Raw genomic sequence first — 15,569 nt, 5'->3', positions numbered from 1 at the left:
TGTTCAAACAACTCTTCCGACTGATGACTGCTTTACTTTCTGTGGGTTCCAGAATTAATGATCTTCGGGTTATTAACAGTTTTGTGTTTTCATGCTGTAGCTTTGATACCAGTAAACGTAAGTAACCGGCCGAGCACTGTCACCGTTCGAGTTGTCAAGGTGGTAGATGACGATGCCGTCGACCCCAGTTACAATCTTGGTCATGGCTATGTTTCAGTCGAATACCTCTATGTGCATTTCTGCGTATTTCAAGATATATTTTTATACACTTGCTACGCATCCAAATTGATATCTGATAGAGCTGTATTCAGCAACATGAATCAGATATGTTTTCCGTGCAATATCTCGGACAACACGCTAGTGCAGCGAGATTTCGTTTGTGTGTTGCGCATGGTGCAAGAAATATTTGTGTTTTGCTTGCTTCTCTGATAGGTTTCACAACACTGAATGCGAGCAATCTCACGAATAGACTCCAGAATGAGATTTTCACTCTGCAGCGAAGTGTGCGCTGATATGAAACTTCATATCAGCGCACACTTCGCTGCAGAGTGAAAATCTCATTCTGGAAACATCCCCCAGGCTGTGGCTAAGCCATGTCTCCGCAATATCCTTTCTTTCAGGAGTGCTAGTTCTGCAAGGTTCGCAGGAGAGCTTCTGTAAAGTTAGGAAGGTAGGAGACGAGGTACTGGCAGAAGTAAAGCTGTGAGTACCAGGCGTGAGTCGTGCTTCGGTAGCTCAGATGGTAGAGCACTTGCCCGCAAAAGGCAAAGGTCCCGAGTTCGAGTCTCGGTCGGGCACACAGTTTTAATCTGCCAGGAAGTTTCACGAATAGACTGTCAATAACTGGAATTTCGCAATAATACACTTATAAGTTTTGCATTATGTATCCCGATGAAAATAACTGTAAACAGGCTATATGCCTACTTGCTTATTCTCCGCGCTTCTCGATGCTTTTCTCAAAAAATAAAAGTAGTAATAAAAAGAGAGAGAGAGAGAGACAGAGAGAGAAAACAGGAATGTATTACAAATATCAGCTCAGTGACGCCATTTTCGTCTCGTGATGCAAAGCAAGGATAGTTGATAGGTAAAATCTCAATGTACTAGCGATATGTGTGGCTACAGGCTTCTTTCTTTTCTCTCTGCAAACAACCAGATCAGAATTCAGTAACAAAGTGGTAAGAACACCTACGCAGTGCGCCAATTAAACACTCAGCCTTTCTTGGTTGTTTTGTTAATCGTCTGTAATGCAGTAAACATCTTTGAGTATTGATTTGTTATTACTACCATTGTTATTGTTATTCGTCACCTCACAACAGCTTTCCTATCACTCATTACCGCAGATGCACATAACGAATGCATCAGGATGAATGGAATGTGGGATGTTTCGTCACGGAGAACATACACATTTATCTCGGCGTCTTGTGTTCAGAGTAATATGAAAATCTCAATATGAGAAGACGAGAATGGGATGTCGGTGATGCAGGCAATAATACCCAACTATTTCTGTCGACTTAACACCATGACGACAGACAAATTGGCGTCTCACTGTATTTTGATTATAATTCATTAGCCTTATTGCGACCTCGTTTTAATACCTCGTGGGAGCAGGCGTAATGTTTTGCTTTTTGAACACCGAACAAAAAAAAAATGGCGTTCAAATGGCTCTTAGCACTATGGGACTTAACATCTTACGTCATCAGTCCCCTAGAACTTAGAACTACTTAAACCTAACTAACCTAAGGACGTCACACACACCCATGCCCGAGGCAGGATTCGAACCTGCGACCGTAGCAGTCCCGCGGTTCCGGACTGCAGCGCCAGAACCGCTAGACCACCGCGGCCGGCCAACACCGAACAATAACACACAAAGATAATAGATGGAAGGATACATGAAACAATCAGACTCATGGGTGTGGAGCCATTTCATCATTAGAAGACTAAATAAGGGGGAAACATTACGAAAGCAATGAATACGCTCGTTAGTGCACATTATTTGAATAGATCTGAAGATGAAAAAGCCCAGATCTGCACAGTGACCGCAACTGCACTTTAGTTTCTGTCTTAATGGGCATAATTTTTAGTTTCTTCTCTTCTAAATTTTCAAATGAATTGATTATTACGTGGTATAGAATAATCAGTTAATTGTGTTTCTTACAGCTTCCATTCGCACCAACTTTTTTCTACATTCTCGAACATTTCATGAAATTCTACTTGTGTGATCACAAGACTGCACATAGATGCAATCGATTTCGAGGTGCAAAATATTTGTTATCTTACTTTTCGTGACAGCTGGGCAAAGTTGGATTCCAAAGACTTTTTACTGTCACAAAGTAACAAGGTAAGTGTTCTATTCGTATATATTTTGTGGGAAACTGTAATCGTGATGGAAGATTACACACCTGAATGTTTGACACAACTGGTAGGAGAAAACGCAGCATTTTAACCAAACCCCGCTCCTCCTCTCCGTCTCCTCCTATGACACCAGCACGGGATTCTCCTCCTATAACGCTACAGAGCTGTTCCTAGCACAGCTGAGAATTGGCAACATCATCACAAACATTTGGCAACACTGTGGCAGTGCAATCACTTCCGCGCATGGTACTGAATTGACTCGCTAATTTACTTGATATTCCCTTTCCATTTGAATGACTCGTGCTGTATAATCCTCATGTAAACTAAGACACTGAGACAGAAAATTCAATTTTTTAAATAATGGAATGCTATTCTTCACATAAGTGACAACTTTTACTATCATTCACGATGCGTTATGAGGCTGAGCGACCAAAACCATGATGAAAGTGGCGTAGCGGTAGAAATGTGTGCGTAGCCCCGTGGTACCGCCTGTGTGTAATGTTACAACGCTTGAAGGAGTCGTCAGTTTTAACCCTGGCAGAGGCCACCGTATCCAAACACTCTCCGTGGTTTGTTTTATGGAGCTGCGAATATCCCGAAAAAATTCTGTAACGAAATCAGAAGAAAACCTTCACACATCAAATCCTCTTGGAAGCTCGACTCAGTAAGTTGTGTTAATGGTCAAAGATCTCGGCCTTCTGACAGCCAAGCTGCTTCACAATACAAGCGTCTCTGAAGAAATTCGAATCGACCGTCAACGATAAGAAATTCAATATTGTTCTTCACTTAAGACTCACATGTCAGGGTGATAAGTATGAAGGAAATGATATGATAAGCAAATCGCAAGAAAATACTTTCAGCTCATAGTGCAATGGTGAAAAACTTAAAATGCTGCACAACAGGTAATGTCTCTTTCCGCTGCTGACAAGCAAATTTTGGGTTTCTAGGAATCATAACTGTATTTATGAAATGCCACATTTGCATGCCTGTTGAGTGTGACACAGCATACCAATTAAACACAGACCCAATCGAAACCTAAGTGAGTCGTATTTTACTAATTCGTAGAGATAGAGGCACGCTTATGTACCGATACTCAGTTTTATTAAAACAGACTGTCGTCGTAAGATTATCGTGGGTAGTTTTATTTCATTTCTTATAATACAGTGCACAATTTTCGTAAGGTTTCTTCTAGTGTTGTTAAAACAATACTAAACATGAGAGAGAAATTTAAGTTTCTGCATCCTACACTGTTGGCAGTTCTGTGTAGGTGGCAGTTCCGTTATTTTATTTCGGTGATTACAAAAGAGAGTCGAATGAATGGACTGGATAACCGAGGCAGCTAGTTCATCGCGATTCCGTCAACCAAGTAAATGACTGTTCTGAACATGCTGCAAACCACTACAGGGAGCCTGTGTGTCAGAGTTCTTATAGAGTGTGCCGCATCGGTGTTATGATAGGAAAATGGTTCAAATGGCTATGCGACTTAACTTCTGAGGTTATCAGTCGCCTAGAACTTAGAACTAATTAAACCCAACTAACCTAAGGACATCACACACATCCATGCCCGAGGCAGGATTCGAACCTGCGCCCGGAGCGGTCGCTCGGCTCCAGACTGTAGCGCCTAGAACCGCACGGCCACTCTGGCCGGCTATAGGAAAATGAGTGACAGAGTGGAGGATTTGGTGGTTAGTTGGATTGGTGATAGGTTCATATACTGACGGTCTAGGTTCGATTCCACATTCCACCCATGATTTTTGATAGGGAGAGACGGATTCTATTTGCTTCTGGCTACGCCAAGTGAAGAAGTTATAATGGAATTGTGGTCTGAAATTCACATGGAACATGATATTCTGTTGTGTATATAGTTCAGCGTCGTCAGCGCGTACACAACTTTCCCAATAGATCGCGTCCCGCTAAGCACAACAGCGCAGGCGCAGCGCTCATCCGTCTCCGCACTATGAGATGGCGCTGTCTTAGAGACGGGCCAAATTCTGCTTCCGCCGATCCGCGTATTAATATGTAACGCAGCCAATGAGACTGCTGCTAACGTAGAACCTTTTCTCCTCGCGGATCACACTCGCGCAGTGATACCTGAACGCGCGAGGTATTATAACGAGTGTATAGACCTCCGGTTAGTCAGTCTGCATTAGTCTGTAGTCAAGTTCAGTCTGCGCCTAATAAGATTACCATATTCCTGTACATAGCCATGAAGATAAATGTATAGACACTTTGTCAAGTATCAGAGATATGTGAGAATAAGATTAACGTACCAAGACCAAGGGAACTTCAGATTGTCAATTGTAAATAGCATCCAGAACCAAGTTATGTTATTTTTATGCTTGATATTATTTTAATAAATGTGTGTGAAAATTAATCAAGTTCTGTTTAAAGTTTGTCACCGTCAATCTGCTACTCTAAGCGTGCAAGTGGCATTTCTATCGTCTGACCTAAAGGCAGAAGACAAACACGCCACGATAAGACCACGAGACATATTGCTGACACTCGCCTACTTCGTTAGAGGAACAAGTCAAATAATCTGATGGTGTGTGTACCGAAGGTCTTACAGTACACACCCCACATATCCCTTCTCTACCAAGTAGACTTTAGGTTAAGCCACTTATTCCATCTTTTATTTGAGCTTCTGTATGCCGATAAAATTAGTTCTGAAATGGGAATGCAGCTCAGACCGCCCTTATCGCGGAATTTGATCCCTTCGTGACAATGCAGCTCGACTGCAATTTGTTGTTTGTTCAAAACTGCAGATTCCTCAACATCTCCACATATCGCGCGTGAATGCGTTCGAACCTTGGCCGGGCACTAAGGTTTTCATTATGAATTACCAAGCTCTAGCATGAGAACACTTATCTGCTGGTGGATAATAATTTTGATTTTTAATGCGTTTTCATTCGTTGTCAACACTAACGATATCTGACGTTTTTTACTCCCAGTCAGACATAGAAGTATTTGCGAGATCACTGTAAGTTCAAGGATGTTATTCCGAGCTGCTGGTGGAGAAAAATTCGGTAGCTGACGTCTGTTTGTGTGTAGTCAACAACGATATGTGTGGGGTTCGATTCCCAGTCAGCACTGAACTCTTCGTCACATTATTTCTAGTTCAAACATGCTCACATGTCGCTGCTGGTGTAACAAACCCGTATTTAACGTTCGTTTTCTCTAGAATATAACAGCGATAGGTGCCAGGTTGGAGTCCTGGGAAGGAAAAAATTAATGTTTCTTTCGTCATTTCAGTTAAAACATCTAGCTACTGCCGAGAAAATCCGATATGTCACAATTGATTGTGCTTCGATAACAATCCGATTAGGTTCTGGGTTCGAATCCATGTCCAACACAAGGCTTTACCTCACGGCATTTCAAGTAAGTTACTTGTGAAGAAGCAATATTTAACATCTCTAGTAGTTCTTTAACAGGGACAATAGATGCTGGGTAGGAATTCGCGTCCGTTAAAAATGTTTACGTTATGTAATGTAAAGTTGATATTTGCTAACTGATACTGTCTAAAATCGAGGTATATCCCTCTCTGTATGCCTAGTCAGGAATGACTGTTAGTTTCCGTTAGTCATGAATTCTTAGTTTGCATGACCTGGGTTTGAATCCATCTGCAGAACGAGACGGTTCGTCGTGTCATTTGAAGTTCATACATATTCTCAACTAGCTGTTCGTGAATAACTTCATTTTTTAATGTCATTTTGTGTTACATAACAACTACGGTATGTTACTTTGAAGAGGAAATCATGAATACGACGAACTTACTACGTGCATTACCTATCTGAGGTAATAATGAGAGTGGTAATATTTTAGGTATGTCATTTATTGCAATAAATGTGAGCTTACAATCCTTCAGGACAGTCTTATCTGCGATAAGGTGTTCCCTGATATTTCTAGTATTGTGGTATTACTTTACATCTTGAGTTATTGCGATACGGAGCAGTGTTTTCTGGTGGTGACTTGTTGGAACAATTTTCAATAGTCAAACGACTGTACCAAGGAGCGATTAGAGGACCTGCCAGACAGCTGCGTTATGTGGGTTGCATGCGAATCAGGCGAAATGCAATTCAGTTCGTTCGGATACTTTTGAGCACGACTGTACATTATTGAGCATATCTGGGATGCCTCCAACCCATCGTACTCTTACGGATTTATGGACAGACCTGCAGGTTTCCCTCCAGCAGTACTTCAGACATTAGTCGAGTCCATTCTACATCGTATTGCGGCACTTCTGCGTGCCCGCGGGGGTCCTACACGATAATAGGCAGATGTAGCAGTTTCTATGGCTCTTCAGCGTACATAGTCTGCAGTAGCCATATTCACACATGCACCGCTTAACAAACAATGACTCAATGTAAGAGACACAGCACGTCATTCAAACATCAACTAGTGAACATGACAGAAGAAGACTTAATTACGTAAAAGAAATACCATTAATAAACCGCATTAGGCAAACATTGACACATATGTAAGACCAAATTACAGTAAATTCGAACAAGTGAAGCAGCAAATTTTGCATCTTATGAATACAACTACTTATAGGAACAAAGAGTACATATTACGACCAATGTATTAACCATACAAACAAACGTATATAATGAGTATTCTTACTGCGAACTGTATTTTCTATAGAGATTTTGCTTGTATGAAATTTTTTATCTAATGACAAGTCCATTTCTCCACGTCATTATATGGCAAACTTCAAAACCAACTTCACACATACAACCACATGTAGATGTAGAACTATGTACAAGAAGAAAGATTTATCAGAGTAAGAAGCTATATACAAAAGGGATTATTTACGCTAAAAGAGCTAGGGTCATGAACTAGGAATGAACTGTTTACAGAAAGGTTACGATTATACTAAAGTAATAAATAAAGCAAACGTTAACATGCAAGGATGAAGAGGAGCAGACTAATGAATGTAGTGACGCTACTAAAATTAAGTGTGATTTATATTACACTATCTGCAGCTACTTACAGTAAGAAAGAACTACGTTATTTATATAAAATTACAACTGATTAAGCTATGACGGTTATACAATACTTCACACTATTCTATCGAAAATTACCCGTACATTAAAGTGAATGCGAAACGCGAATGTACTATATACAAGAACAAGATAAACGAAATTAGTTTCATGTGATTTAAATGGCAAAAACGTTGCATAGCTAGCAACTATAAGCGTAAAAGCAACTTCAGGTTCATTACTGTAAATAAGCGTTATTTACCTAAACACAATGTAACAGGCATATCACTGTAGAGGAGCGCATAAGGAAATAAGAAATATTTATGAACATGTACTCTGAGAAGTATGAAGATGTAACGTTATTAGTAAAAATATTAAACTGACAAGTGGTACTCTGTGTGTGACTAAGTGTGGACGAACATGCTAACTGGCCTATGGACAGTAATGCATCATTAAGAAGTTATGTAGAATAACAGTTTTGTGGGGAATGACGCACAGTAGCACATCCAGCTTGGTGAAAAGATTTAATTGGAGGTGGAAGTCACCAAATAAAATGGCCACCCCTTTATCTTAGTGTATAAGATATGTATAATTGTGATTGTGTGTGAATTTATGGAAAGGTGGATAAATAGATACATTTGTATTCATTAAGTTGAACCAGCGAAACACGAGCGTGGCTCTGCCAGTTGAAGAGTAATAACGAGTACAGTGGATCTCACATTCAACTAGCCAGAGTGTTTAGCAGTTACGCAAATTTTCGAGTGTTATGTCCAATGAAATACACACATGGTTATGCAAGCCATTTGAGGGAATATTAACACTTAATGATCAATATTCATCTTTTGGATCTACAGCTCTCGTCCGTTCTTTCCGCATTTGTAATTAAATTGTAGGATATGGGTTCCGCATTATTGCTAACACTCTGCTTTCTATTTTTACACAGACATGTTTCAGCACCTCGTGCCATCATCAGTGGGTGTTTTGTTTATTGAGAAACTGCGAAAATACAAAATGTTTTAGGCTAGAATTGATTTAACAAAGTGAGACCTAAAGAAAGTTTTTGTTAGTTTTGCTTCTTACCAACTTTTACTTTATGTGATTTTGCAGAAACAACTGTATGGTCTGCTTCGGTGATAGCTTGTCATCTGCAAACCCAACGATGTAAATGTAAATTTCATCGTCGAGTTCACACATACCATGATTTTTAAAAACGTGATTTTTGGTGTGTCAAAATGTTTTGAGTATATATTTGTTACTACTCACGTTTTGTTGTGACTAATCCTTCTTCTTTCGAATTCCGAGAACACCGCTCGCACATATTTATGTAATTTGTTCCTTATAAATACCTGCTTACTTCAGAAGAAACGGTGAGCACTATGTTGCGTTTCGTAACCCCATCGGCGTTCATTTGTTCCTGAGAGAGTTTGGCTCTGGTTTGAAATTTGTTTAGTTTTTCTCTCTCTTTCTGTGTGTGCATGTAAGCTCCTTTAGGTGGTTGTGTTGTCCTCTCTGTAAAGTTCCTTTAATGTGTTAAGTAATGTGCCTTTATAAAGCGTAGTGTTTTCATTTAAAACTTGTTTGCCTTCTACTATTGCCTTCAGTATGTCGAAGTTCTCTTCTATTGTCAGATTGTAGCTGGATTTCAGTATTTTTAAATCTGTTGCTGTTGTAGTTGGGTGGTTGCTATGGACTATCAGGTAGTCAGGAAATGTGCTATGATGAGCCACACACATATATAGAACAGCTACAGAAGGAAATAAACAACTTACACCCAAAACTTCACATTATAAACAGACACAGACAACACACTAAATTTCCTGGACCTCACCATAGGAAAAATGAACAAACCCATGATTTCACAATATTCAGGAAACCGACACCCACAACCACCACCATTCACCATCTGTCAAACCGCTCGGTGGCACGCAAGCGAGGAAGGTTCGCATACATATTCAACATACTGAAAACAACACCCATAAGCAAACTGAATTACACACAGGAGCTAAACACAATAAAGCAGGTAGCAGAGGAAAATGGTTACAAGCCCCACATGGCAGAGAAATTAAACCAACAAATTTGTGAACAGAAGAGGAATGAAAGCACAACACACACAAAAACCTTACACAACAGAGAGCAACACAACACAAAACAATGACCACAAGCAAGGCAAAACAAAATGACACATTCTCACATACAATAACAAAATTGTTCACAAATAGGCAACATAATGAAGAAACAAGGGCTTCAAATAGGATAAAGGACAGATAGCACAACACAGAAGAAGCTCGGAACATAGGAAGCGCCAGAGATCAATTGAACTGATCAGAATATATGTCACATGTGACACTCGTCAGTCAGTATATATAGAACTAACATGCAGGAATTTTAAAACAAGATACTCAGAAGACCACAGAGCCCTAAAAAGCAACCGCACCTATAGTACATTGGCTGACCACCTAATAGCCCATAACCACCACACAACTACAATAGAAACAGACTTAAAAAGATAACGAAATCCAGCTACAGCCTACACCACAAACTGACAATAGAAGAGAACTTCCACATACAGAAGGTAAACTTGTTTTAAATGAAAACATTACACTTTGTAAAGGCACATTATTTAACACATTAACGGAACTTTGCAGAAAAGGCAACACAACCAGCTAAATGAGCTTACACACACACACACACACACACACACACACACACACACACACACACACAGAAAGAAAGAAAGAGAAAAAGTAAACAAGATTCAAATTCGGCGCCAAACTCTCTCGGGAACAAATGAACGCCGACGGGGTTACGAAACACAACCAAGTCCTCACCGTTTCTTGCGAAGTAAAAAGGCGTTTATAAAGAAATAAATTACATTAATATGTGTGTGCAATGTTCTTGGAGTTCAAAAGAAGTTGGATCAGTCACAACAAAACGTGGCTAGTAACAAATATATACGCAAAACATTTTGACACGCCAAAAATGACGTTTCTAAAAATCATGGGATGCGTTAAATCGACTATGAAATTTACATTTATATCGTTTGGCTTGCAGATGACAAGTTATCAGTGCAGCAAACCGTACAGTTGGTACTGCGGAACCACCTAAAGTAAAGATCTCGGTAAGAAGCAAAACTAACAAAAACTTTCTTTCCGCCTCACTTTCTTAAATCAATTATAGCCTAAAATATTTTCTGTTTTTACAGTTCTTCAAGCAACAAAAAACCCACTGATGGTCGCACAGAGGTGCGGACCCCATATCCTATAACTTATTTTCAAACTGCACAAAAATTAATACAAAACTAGCGTTGTATTAACACTTGATCACTATAGTCAAACACAGAGTTAACAGTGAACCTGAACATAAAATGTAATGAAAACGTCTACACTTATATATTGGTTTGTAGCGTATAAAGATGGATTCAGTAGTGATTAGATGAGCGAAAAATACAAATAATAAACAAAGGATTTTCAGACGTTGATAGGAATATAAGAAACACTTTGCTGTGACCAGTACATAGATTTACAGCCAGACATTTGTCTTACATAGGCGTTGCCGACCGTAGCGTCGTATTCTGTCTGTTTACATACAAGGTATCTGTATTTGAATACGCATGCCTATACCATTTTCTTTGGCACTTCAGTGTATTATGTACTACACCATACATTAAACGAATTAACAAATCCAAGCCGCAGTTACTATAATATAGTAATAAAGTAGCGCGTAGGGAGGTACCGGCGCCTGACTGGTTGGCTAGTCTGGACACGATACAGGGCCAAAATTTGACTTCTTCCTGGGGACTCGTGAGTGGCTGCTAGCTTTGAGTACATGATGAGATTAATAACAGTTAAGTTGCTGCAGTGGCAGTTGTTTTCCCTATCTTATATAACTTTATGGTATATCCTTATTAGTGCAAATAATTAGAGTAAGATTTAATTTCCGGTTCCTAAAGGGATATCAAGATTGTACTGTAAATGTGGCATCAGTTTTAGCTTTATTTCGAGTTGCGACTCAGTGGCGACCACGGTGCTTTATTAATTCTGCTGATGTTGTTGCTGGTAGCATATGCATAAATGCACCATGTCGGGAGTATCCGTTGTGCGACAGGGCACAGAGCTGAAACACTTACAAGGTGCAACAAATCAACAAAAAGAGTGCCTACACTACCCCTGTCGTTCTTTTGTGGAGCGGTGCTGCGGATTATGGCATCCTTATCGGATAGGATTGACGGAGGACTTTGGAAAAGTTCAAAGAAGGACAGTTCGTTTTACATTATCATGAAATAAACGTAAGACAGTCACGGATGTGATTAACGAATTGGGGTGTCAGTCATTAGATAAAAAATTAACGAATCAAGTGAACTTTTATCAGCTTATAAAGGTTCAAATTTCGTTCAGTTTATCCAGACTGACTATTGTATGACAGAAAGAGTTGAAACGAAACACAAAAAACTTTTTAAAATGTGGTTAAGGAGGAAAACGGAAAATATAGTTTAGCATTGGTCACCGCTGAATTGTCCATTGACAATGCTGTCTTTAGCCTTTTTGCAAAAGCGTGCATAGGTATTTATTGTTTCATATCTCGTAGTATAACTAATGCTACTAATGAGGCTTTTATGAATTAAAAGCGAAACACGTCTCACGAAAGATTAACCGTAAAATTCAGCTGCAATATCCTTAACCCACCTTTTTTTTTTTTAAATAGATGACTGAGCACAAAACAACTCAGAAACACGTGAAAGCGTTAACACGATTAACATATAGGGAAAGATTTCTTCTGTGACAACCTTTAGTGTTAAACTTCAGTTTAAAAATGCCTCAATGATGCAGTGTAAAGTAATTTTCATATTTGCAAAGAATCAGTTGAAATATGTTTGGATATTTATGGTATTTAAAACAATGTCCAACTCTTGCAACCATTAACTGCGACAGCGCAACATATCCTAAATGGAAAGCGCGGAACTTGACACCCTCTTCAACAAAAGCACTTCCATGTATTCGCAGTACTGAAGAAAAGTTACGCGGGCGACAGAGGTAGGAACAATTCTCTGCTGCTTCTGTGTTTATATAGTGGAATATCTCATCAAAGTTCCAAGAACGACGATTCTTTGAAGTCGCTGCCGTCAAACAAAATAATACAGCAAAACAAACTGAGAGACACGTAGAAGCATGTTAAGCGTTAATGCTAATTCATTCGAGGGTTAAATGCGTAATTAATACTGTGAAACCCCTGAGAATAGTAACTAAATTAATGATACAGAGACTAGTCGGCAAGTAATTAAAATGACAAACAACTTTGATGGTTGCCTTAAGGGTATTTGAATATAATTACTCGAGATGCACGCAAACAACTTCAAACACTTGGAATTTTCAGTATCTACTCGTGGTAACGAGAAATGCTACATTCATTCAGAAATGAGGTACTTGTACAGAATCTTACGTTTTCTTGCAGTTGATGTATCTAAGACTGCACAAGAAAAACGAAGGATGATTTCGAATAAATATTTAACTATCGTTTCAAACGACTGTGACGTCAACCTAGCAGAAGGACAAAAGACTGATGACGTAATTTATACTACAATATTCGTGGTTTTATTACGTGACGGTAACGATTTTGTGTTTCGCCTTACATGACGCTATGAATACTGTTATGAACTTGATGATCCTCAGAGGACTGAAACCGCCTGTACAAACAAAGTATTATGCCAGCATTTCAGGGCGGTAATATGATATTTTCAAATATATAGGAGTTAGGGGATCCACCTCCTGAAAAGAAAAATCTAAAACATTTTTTCATTGCGGAGGAATTTTTTCACGAAACATAAGTCTCGAACTTTCTCCTCGGAATGCCAAAATATTATCCTGACTACCCCATCATAGGGAGAAATGATCATCGTAATAAGAGCAACAGCGGTGGTGGAGCATTACATAGCAGATCTCGGTGCAATGTGTTCACACGTCACAGACTCTGCACTCACTGACAGCGCAGTAATAACATTCTGAACCCCTTAATCGTAGATGTAGGACAAAATTGCGAAGAAATTTGATTTTTTATTGGGTAATTCATTAGACATTATTTAAGAGGGGGGGTCTGCGCTTGCCAAGCCCCCTCTTTCTAAGCTGTGATGCACACTTTCTCTGCGCTAGAAATTTTTTGTGGGTTAATTTTTCGTACAGGGAATCGAAAATATCTGAAGATAAGTCTAGAAGGCTTTGAGAAAGATTATCTTTGCTTGTTTATTTACAACGCAATTATTTTTAATAGTACGTGCTACAAAATTATTTCAGTTTTTAGTTTGGCAGATATCAACCTGTTTTGCTCGAAATGGGTCTTAACAGTGGACCCATATTCAAAAAAGTGAGGGAATGTTGAATTTCCTGTGTAAAGGATACAGGAAATTTAAATAGCAGTGTTACAGATGCTGCTCCTAATTGCGAAGAATAATTTTCGACAAAGGAGCCAGATTTTGCCACTTGCTGTTTTAGATGTTATAAAAACAACTTTCAGGTACCAAGACAATCCTGAGCTGCTGAAAAAATGTGTATATGGAAAAACACAGAGTACAAATGAGAGCTACAATTACCTTATATGAACGCGTAGTCCAAAAAAGTATTTGTGTTCTCAGTTGTTGTGAAGATAGCTGCATGTGATGTACGTCTAGTGGTCAATAGTGAAAATGTACGTAGAATTAAGTGCCTGCAGAGACCAGGTTTCCATGCAGGTGCATTCACACTGAAGGCACTCAGAAGCATCGGCGAAGTGCGACTGGACAAAGCTCAAGCAGCAGAAGAAAAAATGCAAAAGTTGGCTATGCAAAGGAGGCAGGGGAACAGATTACTCCAGAAAGACAAGGAAGAGAATAAACGTTATTGATATGGACAGTATTGGAATAAACACCTTAAATGCTAATTGCCATAAACTGACTTTTTTGAGCTATAATGTACTTTTCAGGAACTATAACAGCACACATTCTGAAATCTGGCATAGTTCTTAAGAATTACTTACTGAATAATCCTGTGCAGTACTTTTCCGTTATCTTTTCTCTGAGACAAATTTAAAATTTAAGAAAAATTGAGCAATCCCGGGAAATGCAGAACTGAAAAATTAATTTCAAAGCAACTGTGACATTACAAAAAAAATCTGTCCCACACGTTTTATTAGCCTCTTATGCAGATGTAAACTGTGAATTTACATTTTATTGCTTGATTAGTTTATGTGAAAAGGTACATTACAGAAACCATGGTAATCAAAATTCAAATCCTTATAAAATTTACGTCAATGAGCATTTTCAAACAAAAATTGCACAGAAATCAAGCATTATGCTATACATAATAGTCTCAAGTTTTACTATTTTAGGTGTAATATTTTTAGAGATATATATGTTTAAGTACAAGACTGCATTTTGCCGTACGTCTGCCTTTAATGCCACACTCAACTTATAACATCGCAAAAATGACTTTTCGTCCGCAAGTTACCTGTACTTTCTGGATGTGACGTTTGCATACACACCCTCCTCATAAAAAATTCCGTGTGGTGTACCTGTCTGGTGCAAGTCTTTCAACTTTGGCGGCGTGCGGGTCCCTAATCCAAGCGAATAATCCTACCGAGCAAAAGGGATCCACAGTTTAACGTGTCATCAGAACCACAGGTCGTTCCTGTCTAATCCTCACATCAGTGAGCTGTGGAGGCAAGGTTAAGTGCCCATTGGAATATTCCTTCCTTTACCACCAGGACCGAAAGTCCTCGTACTACCTGGCAGTCCTAAGAGTCCGCCACACAGCCTTGTCCTGCGACGTCCGTGCAACTGCAGGCCTTCCTGCTCCGTTCTCCCGGCCTAGTGGGCGCCTCTTCCGGACAGCTGCGGTGCGGCCTGCGCGTTATCACGGTGACCCCGGGTCACGCACCAGCTGCGTTCGCTGCCAGCAGACACGGGCGGATGCCCCAGTCTCCGCCTGTCGCTAAACGCTGCAAAAAGAAAAGGTCTCAAATGATATTCCCGTTTTAGGCAGTCTGGCATCAAACTTCTTGGAACTGTCTCCGATACATTAAAAACTCCCTCCAGTAATATGTTGACCCATCTCTGGCACGTCGCAAAACAGATACAAATTTTTCTTTTTTCGTGGCGTGAGTACCCTTCCAAGTCCATTATCGTTGGACGAAAGAAGACGGTACCGACATGAAAGAGAGTTATAAGGCAGTCTGGGTGGAACATTTATTTGTCTAATGCAGATTTTCACTGCCACG

Source organism: Schistocerca americana, chromosome 2 (genome assembly GCF_021461395.2).
Source record: "Schistocerca americana isolate TAMUIC-IGC-003095 chromosome 2, iqSchAmer2.1, whole genome shotgun sequence".
NCBI classification, from domain to species: domain Eukaryota; kingdom Metazoa; phylum Arthropoda; class Insecta; order Orthoptera; family Acrididae; genus Schistocerca; species Schistocerca americana.
Note: the sequence above shows the minus strand (reverse complement) of the source record.